Raw genomic sequence first — 11,303 nt, forward strand, 5'->3', positions numbered from 1 at the left:
GTATTTTTTTTCATACATGACATGTTCATAATGAAATTTTCTGAAAATGAAAATGTCATCCAAATAGACTATCCTGTTTAGAAATGGATTCAACACATCTTTCTTCATATGCGTAAAACTAGTAGGAGCATGACAAAGAACGAAAATCATAACGAGCCATTCAAACAAACCTTGCCTGGTTTTGAATGTCGTCTTCCCTATATCTCCTTCAAAAACTCTACTTTGATGAAAACCACTTCTTGAATCCCTTTCAAGGAAATTCTTACCATTCTTCTTGGGCACCAAAACAAGATGTGCACCACATGGTAAAGGAGTAGGCTGTATGATCCTTTTATTCAACAAAACTTGGATTTGTGTCTTAATTTCTGCTCTTTCCATCACTAACATCCTATACATGCCAATGTTATGAAGAAGACACTTTTGTTGCAACTGTAACTCATGTTGGATTCCCCTCTTGGGAGGTAATCCCTTTGATTCTTGAAACATTTCATCAGATTGGTTAACATTGTCAACCAAATCAATTTTCAAATTTGAATTACAACCATCAAATGCTTCATAATCAATATCATTCTCAGGTTTGATCATGAGAAGCACAAGGTTCTTTCTGGAATTCACCAGTATTTTCATCTGCACTGCATTAACAAGTGAAAGATTTGTTTTTTTTGCTATGAGCTCTCACAATATATTCTACTCCATTTTTGAATAAATGATATTTATTTTCATGTCGATGGAAGATAGATTTTTGTCATAAAGGTATGGGTTGCCCAAAATGATGTCACAGATATCTAATAGCACAATGTTAAGCTCCACTTCATCTATGAAATTTGCAGTAATAGTGAATCTCAGTTTACACTTTCTAGTAATCTTCAATTGCACATTGTCACATGCCCATCCAAGTGGATACAGTTTATGATGTGGAATAGTTTCCAGATTTATACTCTTGACAATGTTTTTAGAGATAATATTGGCTTGAGAGCCGCTATCAAACAATGTATCAATCTTGTTATGTTTCAATATCACCCTTATGTGAAACAGTTATATTCTCCTCTTTTCATTTGGAGTTTCATTATGTGAGTTTGAAGAACTAGTGCTAGCAATGGATTCCTTTCCTTTTAACCCCATCGAAATGATTTTAGTTTCATCACTCGAATCAGATCCCAAATCCTGTTGAGTGGTTGCAGTTGTCTTTTGTTTCCCCTTGTTCTTTTTTTTCTTTTGTCTCATTTCAAGATGAAGCTTCCAACAATGACCTTCATCGTGACCCTCTGGAACAATGTTTGCACGTAATTTTCTCTCCTTTTTTGATAGACACATTTTTCTTTGCCTTCCCTCTGAAAGCATTTTATTTTCCTTTACTCTTAAATGGTTTTTTACTACCTTCTTCTGGGTGTTTTTCCCTCTTGCCTTAAGATGAGTGTCTTGCACACACGCATCATCTAGATTATTGTGATTAAAAATTAAGATAGTATGCCTAAGGTAACTGTGTAAACCCCCTATGTATTTTAGCAAAGCGTCATGTGATTGCAAATCTACACCTAACATCTAAGACCTTTTTTTTTGAATTATTAGGTGTAATCTTGCACATTTTGACCTTTAAGTTGTCTAAAGTTCTACCAATCCATGATGGCTTTCTGCATATAAGCTAGAGGGTAAAATTGTCTTTTAATCGCAACAATGAAATCATTCCAAGAAGCTGAGATCTTACCATGGTTTTTAATCTCCTCTTGGGTCTTTGATTCCCACCAGACTAATGTTGCACCCTCCATTCTCAAGGAAGCTAACTGAATCTTTCTGTCATCCTCTTGGAGGTTTTGAATCCTGCAATAGACCTCCAACTAACAAATCTAATTATCAAGCTTCTATGCATTCACTTCACCATTATACATGGGTGAATTTAACATCAAGTTTTAAAAAAGGTTATTTACCAGTTCCTTTTGAATAATGATGATGAGTGTGAGTAAGGGTTGTGTTAGTGGAAGAGGGTGAAGATTCTTGTGAAGAAGAAGATGAAGATAATGGTGGAGAGGGTAGAGGTTTGTCTCCATTTCCATTACCTCCTCCTGAAGAGCCTTCTCCGTTGGGAGGTTTGGAACTTTCTCCTTGCAACCTGATATTCCTCTCTTCATATAAGACCTTCACCATCTCTATTATATCAAAGAAAGACTTTCTAAAAGTTGTCTCATATTTTGTCATGTTTGTAGGTTCTCCTTCATGAAACACGATCTATCGAGTGTCAACTACAACTTGAGCCTAAACTGGTGTTGGAGATTGTGGCAACCTTTCTCTCCTTCCCCTTAACCCAACTTTAGGGCTTCCAACCAGCTTCCCTTCTCCTCTTTTGAGTTTTAACCTTGTAAGCATGACATAAACTTGAAAACAGTTAAATCATTCTTTTACAAAGAAAACCTAGTGCTTTGATACCAAATTGATCTGATTTAGAATATTAGTTTGTAGTGCTAAGATCTTCCTCAGATTATTAATAAAATTCTTTCAATGTTCTTAAGGATTCGTGAATTTTTGCAAGTGAAATGAAGAGTTTTTATGTTAATTTATTAGCAATTTAACATAAATAAGAAACTGAACAACAACATAAACATGTACAGAACATAATCAAAAACACATTACAACAAGAATATGATAAAGGAGTTCACCCCTCCTGGGCTACGTCTCCTTGGTCCAGCTTCCAATGGCTTAGGCCTCTCTATTATGCTCAAAAGTGTAAAAAAATGTGTTTACAATGCTCAAATGCTTTTAAAAATTGCTGCAATCAGTTCAAAATGTTCAAAAATGGATATCTAGCCTCTTTTTGCATCCAGTTTGGTGGAAAACTAAATAAGGTATGACTTCTCCTAGTTCTCCCAATATTTGCCTCACAAATTGCCCCATTTCCAGCATGACCAGACAAATTAGCCCCAAAAATGCGCTAATTGGGCAAAAATTTCGTTGTGCGGCGGACCATAAACTGTCAGTCGACTATTTTATCTCAAAATGCAATCAACGCGGAAACCAGAGGTCTTATGGTCTATGATCGCAGCGGGGTGATGTGCAATTGAGATTTGGTGCACCTGACGGAATAATTAACTGAAACCTATAGTTGCATCGCATCCTAGAACCTATCGCACTTCGCAATCGACGGAGAACTGAAGGGTAATATAATGCGGAACTCTGATTTCTGTGAAGTGTGATTGCGATCTACGATCCATTGCATCGCAACTCTGGCTGATCCATCACATCGCAACTCCGGGTCAATCCATCCAATCCTGCCATGTGTCCAAGTCAAACTCGAACTTTGAATTGCTCTAACTTTTGCATATGAGCTCGTATTTTAGTGTCGTTCATATTGTTGGAATTAGAATGAAAAAATCTTTGATCTGAAGCTAAGTTTATCAATATTCCAACACTTTGATATTTGAGCCTAATTTTGAGCACCTAATCTTGACATGGATGAAAATGGAGAGCGTAGGATGGGAGATCGATGTATCCACCGAAGGTGTGCAGAGGAGATCACAACTTTTACACACCTGTTAAGCGATATGATTGTTGGCACCCATTTTTGTCTCTATTTTCTTACCCTTTTACTCCTATTTTTACCCCTTTTTACCTATAAACGTACTTCTTTTCACCTACTATGCCACTCCATTCACTAATAAAACCTTGTCATCACATAACTAGAGGTAAAAACATTTATTTGACATTATTTCAGTGTTTGTGTTTGAATTTAGGTAAATTGTAGAGTCATGCTATTAAAATGTTCCTAACTATCTATTTTTTGGCTCCTAGCTCTGAAGGTTATTGACAAGGGAATGGAAGATTAAGTACCAGGATGGAGGATGAGGTGGTGGATGCTTTGTCATCTAAGAACTACTACTATTCTGTACTTAGAACCTTGTTTCCAGACCTGTACTCATGGTGGCAGTCGACAGGTAGCAATTCCTTTCGGTGAAGTATAAATAGTTCGTGAGATCTTCTGATATCTCATGCCCCCATATCTTTGTGGTGAGAGATAGAAGCAATTTATCCAGAGATAGGAGTTGTTTATCCAGAGGTAAAAGCAGTTTGTCAAACTACATGCAGCTAATTCGAAGACATCATACAGTACAAGATTAGTTGTTAGTTAACGAGTTACCATGTTAAGGAATATTTTGTTAAGTTTTGTACTCGTCGTTTGCCTCTTAAAAGGCTCGATGAAATTGAAATCAGGGGGTTAAGCAGTGAAGACAATGTAATGTCCTGTTGCTATTAATTTTTACAAACTCTATTTCAAAAGATCTTAAATTATGTATGATTGCATCTAAGGTTTGAACTAAATCAATTTCAGCATTATTTTGCTGTAAGTCATGGTATTTATGCTTTGATCTATGTTTTACTGAATTATATTAGCTTGCTCCAGGCGTGGCAGGGCCCACCACAACTAGAACCGAGCTTCATAGTTAGAGTAGATTTAGGAAACTGTTACTATGTGATTTCTCATAGTTTAGCTTACATCTATCTAAATTTCGAATGGTTTGATCAGTGGAGTGTTTGAGTGTCCATCATTGATCTCATAACTGAGCCTTTGATTGGTCCATAAACATTAAGTGATTGTCCACATCGATGATTGATTTCTATGAAGAATGTTTTTTATTGAACCATGGCATTTTAAATCGTTGTGATTAGAACCAAATCTTGCATAATTATTTGAAAACGCATACTCTGTTATCTTTATGAATGAGCAAGAATGAATGCATCGGTATAACATAGTTAAGAATATCACTGCGATGGAATGTAATCTGAAGTTGTAGTTAATGTTTATAAGTTGGAATGACTTTTGATTGAGAATACATGTGTTTGAGTCCTATAGTTAACATTAGGATGCTTTCGATTGAAGAAGAGTGTTTCTCATACAATTTGAAACCTGAACAGTTGTTTCGTACTTAAGTTTTGTAGTAAGGCATTTTGAATTTGATTAGAATAGTTTCATTTTCCATTAGATATAGTTTGAATTGGTAGTTACAACATTTGATTTCAATTAGGAGTAGTCTAGGTTTGAATTGGAATTACATTTGAAGTGATTTAGTCTTGAATTGGTCATCGCAGCAATTTAAATTAGAGTAATTTAGTTTTCCATTGGGCGTAACTTAAATTGGTAGTACAATGTTTCGAAATCAATTAGAATTATCTTGTTCCCACTAGGTACAATTTGAATTTCGATTTCAAATAGAAAGAATGTTTTCATTCTGGCAGTTCGATTTTCATTAAGAGTGAATATTTTTCATTTTTATTGAGAATTTCATGAGATTGATTTTGCTTTACAATAGATACAATTTGAGTGAGAGTGATTTGGGACAAGTTGACTATGTGTGAAAATGGAAAAGATCTGAATTATGTCAAGTATTTTATCAGTTAGAATAAGTAGTTTGAGTATCTGAATTGAGTCATTTGAGTTTTTGCATTATTCATAGCAAGCATGTGTTTGATATAAGCCTCTTTGAAAGAATGAAACAAGTTTAGAGAAGGGATGGTGTTCTGTAGGGTTTGATGAACAAATAAACATATTGAGTTTCATAAGCTGGGTATGATTTCTTTGAGTGTTACATATTGGATTCTTTAAATTAGATGGAAGAGTTCCCTTAATTAGACATGAGGGTTTTTGAATTGTTTAAGCAGGTGAAGGATTTTTTAATATGAGTAATTAGGATTTCGCACTTAGAAATTCATTATGAAGGAAATCACATACTCTACATTTAAATCTTGAACCAATATGTAGTGCAACTTGTGTTTACGATTCCTGGTTGATAATTAAATATTAGGAGCTTTAAATGACTAATTAAACTCCCAAATTTTTGGCGCCGTTGTTGGGGAGTTTCATTTTGGTTCAGGTAATATTGTTTGTTTTAGAGTTACAAAGGTATTTGCAGGGCAGTCAAAGGGTGGGGAGAGTACGGTAAGACGTGAGTGAAAACCGACACATCCACTTTAGTGGGGTTGCTCCAAACTCTGATTGTCTTTGTGTATATTTTTACTATCATTTCCTTTTCTTTATACATAGGAGTAAAAGTAGGCCTAGGGATAACAAAGGTAGATTTATTTTAGACACACAATTATTGTTAGGACTATTTGGTCCCACAAAAACACCTCAAACTAATTTTGTTAATCATTATACATGTGACAACATAGGAGGAGGCACTAATAGGAAGGTGGAATAAAAAAGGAAACACCCCTAAAAAAGGGGACTAAACAATCCCAAACTATGCCTCAACAAGTACAAATTATCTTGGGAACCACAACAGAAACAACATTGGTGATCGTTCCACAAGTGGAATCATTTGTTGGACATCCTCACCGAGATTTGGGGCCTAGAAACTTTAAAATCAACCCAGTTGAGTCTTCTTCCAACCACATCGTTATAACAAAACAACATCCCAAATCTGCAAAAAACATGGCCAATAGAGGAGGAGGAGTCAACGGGAACAATATAGGAAACCGGGGCGAAGGAGAGGGTACACGACAATCTCTATTTGGAGGAAACAATGATGGACGAAGAGGCGGGACAGAGGAGCAAGAGGAAGAGGAAACAACTTTTGGATTCCCTATCTTGGACATAACTAAAGGTCTTACCCTTAAGAATATATCGTTGGCACTGCTTCCACTTTTTCGCGATATGTCAACTTAAGACCCCGATGCATTTTTATTTGAATTTGATATCCATTGCAGAAGCTATAATTATTATAACGAGGCACAAAAATTGAAATTATTCCCTTCCACCTTGAAAGACTCAGCCTTGAGATGGTTCATGAGCCTAGAAGAACATACCATTTATTCCTAGGATGATATGAAATCCGTTTTATCTTAAAAAATATAAGGATTACTGTAAAAGTAGAGATGTAAATGATATCTTTAGGATGCAACAGATGGAGGATGAAAGCCTAGAAGAATATCTAGAGAGATTCCTTTATAACTATCATAATTCACATGAACCATCCATTAGGACTATCTTCTTGAAAGGATTAAGGGAAGAATGTATTGAGACACTGAATCTCTTAAGTGCTGGTGATGTTTATAAAAAGCCTTTTGCTGAAGTAGCTGAATTATGTCGAACCTATTCAAGGAGTCAAGCTAAAGTAGGTAAAAGACTCAGGGACAACCCAAGAGATTATGTGCCCAAGAACTCGAAATCTGTACCTAATGTTGTTACCAGGGTTGAGCTGGGAAATCTTTTGGAAAATTTTAAAACAAACATTTTAAACACCATTAGTGACCAGCTAGACACCTTGAAAATTAAGAGAAAACAAGAAGAGGAGAGAGCTTCCATGGCAATATTCTATCCTAAATGTAAACGAAAACATATGGAGAGGGAATGCCCTATCAATATGGTTGAAGTATGTGGAATTTGTGCCTTAGAAAATTCCACCGAAAAATGCCATCCATTCTCGGATTTCAAGCCATTTATAAAGGCAGTATGGAGGCTAATGACCCATCTCAAACAAACAAAAAGCCTTCATGGAAAGGGCCAAATCAAAACATGTATCAGGACCCTAATCCACAAAACTTCATTCAAAACCAGCCATGGAACTTTCAACCATCCTACCCCCCTTGGAGTAATCAACAACCCCAAAATTTCCCATGGAACCAAGGGTGGAGAGGAAAATTTTATGGGAATACGTTCCAGCCCCAAAATCAGTTGTATCCTCAATACCAAAGCATTCCTAACATGCCATGCACACAAAATATACCTCCATATCAGCAACCCTCACTACCACCACCTCCTTTGCACCAACTTCTACCCTCAAGTTCTAACTCGTAACCTTTGTAGGCACCACAACCATTTAACCCACCTAATCCTACCTTACTACCTGCACAACCTATAGCCAATCCAAATCATAATAAACAACCTCAAACTGTAAAAAATGTGGAAGTACAACCCTTTGGCACCTATGTTATTATTGTTGTCCCAATGAGTGAGATTCAATTGAGATCTGGGAAAACAATTAATAAGGAAAAAGAAGTTGTCATAATTAAGGAAGAGCCACCTAGAGAACAATCTGAAAACCAACAACATCAAGAAAACCAAAAACAAAATGAACCAGGAGAACCAAATGAACCTCCTTCCCCGGCAAGATTACTTGTTAAGAAAACTGACATCCCAATCGAATATTATTTAGAATCAGAATTAAGGAACGTCTGCATCAAAATACCCTTGTTACAAGCCATTAGAGACATTCATATATATACTAAAATCATTAAACATCTTTGTATTAAGAAATCGGGTAGATAAGGGCATAAAAATCAGAATGTAAAAATCATGAGTGAAATGTCCAGAATGATCTCTAATTTACCACTAAAGTATAATGACCCAAGAAACCCCATAGTTACTATAGAAATCAATGGAGATATCTTTCCAAACACCCTTATAGATCTAGGAGCAACAATCAACACTATGGATTTGAAACTATGACATCTTTACAGTTGCAAGGAATTAAACCCACACCTATAATCTTGGAATTGGCAGACAAATCCTTTGTCAAACCCATGGGAGTCTTAGAGGACATAGTAGTCACGACTGCCTCTTGGCAATATCCCGTTGATTTTATTGTAATTTCTCCAAAACCATCTAGACCAGGACATCCAGTAGTGTTAGGATGCCCTTGGTTAGCAACTGTTGACGCTGTTGTAGGGTGCAAAGATGGAGAAATTATCATTTCCAATGGCTCACACAATCAAACTTTGAAATTTTTTCCTCCTGCTCAAATAGTTGTTGAAGTACCTTTTTGGTTATAGAGTCCTTATGGGGATGAAGACTGTATCTTTCCTTTGTTGACTTTAGAGCAATCTAGAGGACTCCAAGAACAATCGGAAGGTCATGTTTTACAACAATTTTTATCTGATATTTCTTGCATTAATTATCCCATTTGTTTTAATGATTATCAACATGTTTTCAATAATGAGTTTCAAGAATCTTGTCATCCATCTATATTCACAACATTTACTTTGGTAGCATTAGAGGACAACAATGAAATAACTACTAAACCGGTTGAGATCAGTGAGGGGAAGATCCTATACATTGGCACTGAGTTGGACACAGAATAAAAGAAACAATTGTTAAGCATGGTTCGAGAGCAATCCAGAGCCTTCGCTTGGAACTACTTAGATATGAAAGGTATACACCAAGATAAAATGCATACATAACATCTATATGAACGAGGAAATGGGACCTGTTAGGTAGCTGCAAAGACGCATGAACCAAACCTTGAAAGAAATTGTCAAAGATGAACTGCAAAAATTATTGGCTGCAGATTTTATTTATCCTATTTCAGACAGTAGATGGGTGCCACATTTGGTGTTTGTTCCAAAGAATAACAGTAAGTGGTGCATATGTGTTGACTATAGAGATTTGAATAAAGCCACCTTATGAGATTATTTTCCCTTACCATTTATTGATTAGGTGCTTGACACACTCTCTGGCAATAAGTATTTTTATTTTCTAGATGGGTATAATCAGATTCAAATAGCTAAGGAAGACCAAGAGAAGACCACTTTTACTTGCCCATGGGGTACCTATGCCTATAGAGTTCTCCCTCTTTTCCTTTGCAATGCCCTAGCTACTTTCCAGCGAGTTGTCCTAGCCATCTTTTTTGACTTGATCCATGACTGTGTAGAGGTCTATATGGACGACTTCACAGTATATGGAGATGATTTTCCTCAAGCTTTGGAAAATCTAGAAAAGGTATTGGTTCGACGTCAAGAAGCTCACCTAGCCCTTAGTAGTAGTAAATGTAAAATGATGCAGAATAAGGGAATAGTTTTGGGCCATCATGTTTCATTTGAAGGAATAAAAGTCGATACGGCCAAGATAGAGGTAATCTCGCATATTCCAATTCCTAGTACACAAAAAGAGGTAAGAAGATTTTTGGGACATGCAGGTTACTATATACGATTTATTGAAATTTTCACAAAAATTGCAGCACCCTTGTTTAAACTACTTACTAAAGATGTTGATTTTGTTTGGGATGATAATTGTCAAAATGTTTTTTAGGAATTGAAGAACAGGTTGTCCACTACTCTAGTATTGAGAGGGCCAAATTTGTCCCTTCCATTTCACATATGCACTGATGCTTCAGATACCACCCTTGGAGCAGTGTTGGGACAAAGGGAAGATCACTATCCTTATGCTATTTATTTTTTTAGCAAGAATATTTCCCCTGCTGAATTAAATTATACAGTCACTGAAAAGGAGTTGTTAGAAATTATTCATTCCATTAGTAAGTTTAGACATTACATAATTGATTATGAGACTTTTTTCCATATCGATAATTCTGCTATTAGATTTCAGATGAACATACATATTATTAATGGTAGGATTACTAGATGGTTGCTGCTATTACAAGAGTTTAACATATATGTGATTGAAAGGCTTGGACAAGATAATTTGGCTACTGACTTCTTGTATGTGATCAATGTTGCTTAGGAAAATGTTTCAACTTCAATTCCAAATGACTTTCCAGACAAAGAATTATTTGCTATATCTACCCTTACTCCCCAGTTTGCAGACATAGCCAACAACCTGGTATCAGGAAAGTTACCTCAGAACCTTTCTACGAGGGAGAAACACAATATTTTTTAGCGTAGTGCCAACTATTCCTAGATAGATGGAGACTTATTTCACATAGGGCCTGACTTGATTATGAGGAGATGTGTGCGAGAAGATGAAATGTTTGATGTGTTGAAGGTCTGCCACAGTGAGCCCTGTGGGGGGCACTTTGCAGACAAAAGGATCGCATATAAAGTCTTACGCACTGGGTATTATTGGCCCACGCTTTTCAAGGATGCTAAAAAGTTTATAATCAGTTGTGACGCTTGTCAAAGGATGGGGAGGCCAGTTCCTTCATATGAGATGCCCCTCCAGACATAAATATCCATAGAACCTTTTGAGAAGTGGGCATTAGATTTTTTGGGGCCTGTTTCTCCCATGTCAAAGAAGAAGAAATATATTTTGGTTTGCACCGACTATGTTACAAAGTGGGTGGAAGCTAAGGCTTTGTATTTTGCGACTGAAAAAGCAGTGGTGGATTTCCTCTTTGAGGACATTTTCACCAAATTTGGAGTACTTCGAGAGATCGTCACCAACCAAGGCACACAATTTACATCTAAATTGGTCAAGGCCATCACTGAACAGTATCAGATCAAACACTAGTCTACTCCTTACCACCCCCAAGCAAATGGGCAGGTGGAGTCTACAAACAAAGTTTTAGAATCCATTTTTACCAAAACCATTCAGCTTCATCACATAGATTGGGCTGACAAGTTGTCTGAAGCATTATGGGCTT

The sequence above is a fragment of the Pinus tabuliformis genome, chromosome 5_2 (genome assembly GCF_031772625.1).
Source record: "Pinus tabuliformis cultivar Carrire ecotype Pingquan chromosome 5_2, CPIR1, whole genome shotgun sequence".
NCBI lineage: Eukaryota > Viridiplantae > Streptophyta > Pinopsida > Pinales > Pinaceae > Pinus > Pinus tabuliformis.